Below are 4,786 nucleotides of genomic sequence, written 5' to 3' on the forward strand. Positions count from 1 at the left end.
CCGGGCAGAGCCGGGCCGGGCCGAGCCGAGGGGGGCCGGGCCGAGTCGCGCGGTCCCGCGCAGAGTGAGGCGCCTCCACGCGGGGTTCCGCGGGACGTCCCTGGAGCCCCGCTCCGTTTGCGGCCGCTGTGCGCGCAGGCCGCAGAGCGGCGGCGGAGGCGGGCAGCAGCGGGGCACGGGAGCTGGGGAGCAGGCGGGGCGGCCACGCTCCCGTGCACGCGGCGCCAGCCGGGCACGGCTGCGAGTGGCACATCCAGGGAAAAGCCGATCCCGTTAGGCCGCCGTGGACCGGCGTGGGTGGCTCTGCTCACACTGTGTGTGTCATTCCCTGGGAAAGCAAACAGAAACAACAGCAACCTCACCCATGGGACAGAAAGCTCCCGCGCCCAATGTGAACAGGAGCACGTGCCGGGTCTGCCCTAGGAAGTCGGGATGCACCGTGGCTTGGGGCTGTATTTCCCCAAGTTTCCCTGTGCATCTTCAAGTGGGAAGCAAGACAAAGGCCGCCCCGCGCGGCCACCTTCACCGCCAGCCCCGGGGCGCTGCCGCGAGCTGAACTGCAGAGCTGCTTCAGGATGGCGCTCCAAAGGGGCCCAGGCACCTCCCGCCCTCCAAAGGGGCCCAGGCACCTCCCACCCGGAGCAGGGAGTCCAGCTGCACCCGTGGCCGCGGTGCCCGCGGCAGCGCTCGCCTCGCGCCGGCAGCAGCAGCCGCAACGCAGCAGGCTGTGCTCGGGGACCAAGGGCCGGCAGCACGCAGCGCACGGGCAGCCTGCACTGCCTGTGGAAACAATTCCCATCTCTGGGAATGTACTGACCTCTTTAAAAGGTGTTTGGATTTTTGGTTTTTAAAAAAGCAAGTGCACACCTGCATTTTTAGAAGTATTTCCCAAAATATGAGACAACAGCTGCGCACCTCCAGCATCATGGAAATGGCTGCATCAGAACACAGGTGTCACAACTGGCTGCTTCACAATGTTTTTAAGAAATGGTGTTTTTTCAGAGCAGAGAAAGGCATTTTAAAAGCAGTCCTGGCAATTCTCTGATATCTGTCAGTACACAGATGAGAGGAACGTGATCTGGACACAAAGCCAGGTTGCCCAGACCCTGGGAAACCCCTCCAAGAGCCTCCTTGAACCAGAGCTGATGGCTATGACCAGGACAAGGAGCAGAGTAAGGGCCAGGCTCCCTGAAATCAGTGAAAACCTTCCCTCAGCCTGCTGATGGCCACGGATCCCCCAAGCCACAGGAACGAGACACAAAATACATACTGTTTTTTTTTTTTTTTTTTTTAATCTTTACTTTCCTCTCTGTTAGAGAAGTCTGGAATTTCTTCGTTAGCCTCCAGTGCGCGGAGGTGGCGGCAGGGGCGGTGCAGAGCTGACGCCTTCCTGCGGGCACTGCCGCGGGTGCCGGCAGCGGGACGGCCGCGCAGCCGCCCGCGTGGGGAGGGCAGCGGGCGCTCGGGCGCCTGGCCGGAGTCCGGGGCAAGGAAGCGGCTCCATGTGCAGCAGGGTCTGCTCCACCAAGTGGCCTCCTCGGCGAGCACCCGCCTCCGACACCCCGGAGGGCCTCTCGGTTCCCAGGGATCTCTGCAGTGTTCCATGCCAACGAGCAGGTCATCCTCTGCTACCGCAGCAAACCACAAGTGCAGTCCGTTTCCACCAAATTTTTCTTCTGAATGAACTCATACAAGCAGAGTGGAGAGGAGGTGCTGCTAGTAGCATCTTCAATGCGCTAGGCAGATTACAAGCATACGAGGTGCCACAGCTGTTCCAAATGCTCCCAGAGATAAGGGGAAAATAGCATACAATTAAGTTATAAGCGGTCCATATGTGTTTTTTCCCCATTACAGTTTTGCCACTTTTTTTGTGTATTTTCTTTGCAGTTTCAACTGTATGTAGCACCACGGTGCCCGGTGTCCAGTAGGAACCTGAGCAAGCAGAGAGCAGCGGCTCTATGAAGAGACGGGCCCGTGCTTAGAGGAAGCAGGAACACCCAGCAGTGGGCAGAGTGCAGGGGCAGTGGGAGCCGATCAGGTAGGTAGGAACATGACAGGAGGCCACTAGGAGCGGTAACGACAGGCCACTTTGCAGCCGTGGAGACAGGACACTTGGAACACATCCAGAGGAATGCATGGAGCATGTCCATGACACAAGCAGAGACAGAGCTGTGAGAGCCCTGAGTGTCAGTGCACATGGCACCTAGGCAGGGAATTGGAGATCCCGGGGAGATCTGTGAGCCCCGAGGGGCAGGTACCTGGCAGGGCCGTTTGGGAGGTGTGCGGTGTGTGCCCGTACCCGAGACAGGGCTCCTCATGCAGGCTCACAGAGGGGCAGCACAGGGATGGAGCGGCTTCAGGTGTGGAACATCACAGGCCTCCCATTCACCGTAATGGGATGATCCAAAAGAAAAAAAAAACAGACCAAATTCATGCCAAATTCATGTTTCCTGCAGCTGCCTTGAAAGCATCTGCCTCTCTGAGTGGAGAAGGGAACATCCAGGGAAAGGCACAGAGAGAAGTGCACCCCAATATTTCTGTGTTGTAAAGATGGTGAGAATCAACTTCTTTTGTGTTGCTAGTAGGCAGCTGCATAAGAACCAGATAATGACAAGGCGCTTACTTACTTCATTTTCATGCTAAAAGCCCCATTCTGTAATGGGAAGACGAAATAAATACTGAAGAAAACAGAACCAATTACCTATCTGCAAACATTACTGGAACACATCAATTAATTAGGGAAGGTTAATATAGGGTGATTAATCCCTCTCCCCAGGTAAAATTCTTACTGGGTAAAACAGCTCAAAAAATGGAGGTTCTAAGCAACCAACAAGTTTATTAAATTTGCTGTGTTTCCTGCACAGTTTGCCGCAGTGTGGTGCCGCTGCCCTGTTCTCGCTGGGCCGGGGCGAGCGGCGCAGTGAGGCTGTGGGATGGTGCCCTGGGGCCTGGAGCCCCGTAAGCTGCCTCTCGCCCCCCGCTTCCTGCACCGCACACTGCCCAAAGGCTGCTCCGCTCCTGTCTGCGCTGCTCTGCCCTGTGCCCTTCCCCAGCATGTGGAGTCGCTTGTTTTAAACACTTCCCACAACAGTGAGAGGGAGCTGTTCTTCTCTCCTTCTATCCTCAACTTACAGAGCAGACTGAAACAAAGTGATTACAGTGGGAACTGGCTGTTTAGTCTGAATGCCCATGTACAGATGCCAAGGACAAGGTATTTTATAAACACCGTACTGGTTTGGACACTCCTCCCGTTGTTTTGTGGGTACAGGAATTCAGTACTTCTGCAAATCAAATTGCATGTCCATGAAATGAGGAAGGCAAATCAGCAGTTGCAAAAGAAGACGCGTCTTTGAGTGGTTTGCCCAGCCCGATGCAGCAGCCCGTAGCAGAGGCCCCGGCCTTTGGGATGGGATGACGCTGCAGACTCGGCGCCAGGGCCCGCCGTGGTTTCCTGGAAGTTCCCTGGCATGCCGAGGGAAACAGCTCTGCTTTTCCAGCGCCGTCGCCTCTGCTGCAGCTGCTGCCAGCTGGGACAAGAGCCCAGGCTGTGGAGGGGAGGCACCATCAACCCACCACCCTGCACTGAAGGCTGAGGAGGCCTTGAGATGGAGACCTGCAGACATCACCTAGTCCAGGCCCCTGCTCCAGCAGGGACACCCAGAGCACAGGGCACCTGGTCACATCCAGGCAGGTTTGGGAGATCTCCAGAGCAGGAGCCTCCCCAGCCTCCCTGGGCAGCCTGGGCCAGGGCTCGGGCACCCTCACAGCAAAGAAGTTGTTCCTCACATGGAGATGAAACTGCCTCTATTGCAGCTTATACCCATTGCCCCTTGTCCTGTTGCTGGCCACCACCGAGAAGAGGATGTCCTGCTTGTCTCTGCATGCTCCCATACATCCCATTGCTGTGGCCAGCGAAAGGTCCGTGCTGCCTTTGTGAGGCCACGGCATGGGTGGGCTTGTCTGCACGCGTGACCTGGCTGTGTGAACGGGAGCGGGATGCCAGGTGTCCCGTGTTGTGATGAGGAGCCCACGTGTGGGCTGATAGCAGAGGCCTTGAGGACACGGGCACAGTCTGAGAACGGAGGCCACCAGACTCCAAACACCACAGCGAAGGTCAGCACGTGCTTACTGAGCAAGTACCTCCGTGCAAGAGGGGAAAGAAATGCCTCACAGACCGCGAGGAGAAGGGCGCTGCAGGAATGCAGCAGAGCTGCAGGAGGCGGCGGCCCAGGGGCTGCAGAAGCCGTGCGGAGGGCACAGGGTGTGCGGGCCGACCGCGCTGCCCGCGCTGCCCGCCTGGCGCCTCGCACTGCACCACCCGCGCTGCACGCAGCGGCTCCCGGCTCCGGCGGCTCCGGCAGCTCCGGTGGCTCTGGCGGCTCCCGACGGCCCGTGCAGGGCAGGCCCGGCGCCAGCCGGGAGGAGGCACCGTCCCGCAGCACCGCCAGCGTGAGCAGCTCCACAAGCAGCCTTGGCGGCTGCTGGGGCTGCACCCCACCAGGAATGTGCGCCACAGAGCCCCGATATTTGGCAGCATGAGGAGGTCTGCTCATTTTCAGGGAGGGGTTTTGCCCGTGTGAAAGTGACGCTGTCAAGGCCACCATTTCCAGTACTTCTAGGAGGCGGCAGTATCAAAACTGCCTAGGCTGGGGCAGCCCAAGGGTGCCAGTTAGGAAACACTTCCTTCAAGAGCTGCTCTTTCAAACAGCTGCTTTTTGAGGGGTTCGGAGGTGTTCTCCTAAAGCCAACATCACTCCAGTCTTCAAAAAAGGCAAGAAGGAGGACC

This window comes from Nothoprocta perdicaria, unplaced genomic scaffold (assembly GCF_003342845.1).
Source record: "Nothoprocta perdicaria isolate Ctin4 unplaced genomic scaffold, notPer1 scaffold_200, whole genome shotgun sequence".
NCBI classification, from domain to species: Eukaryota; Metazoa; Chordata; class Aves; order Tinamiformes; family Tinamidae; genus Nothoprocta; species Nothoprocta perdicaria.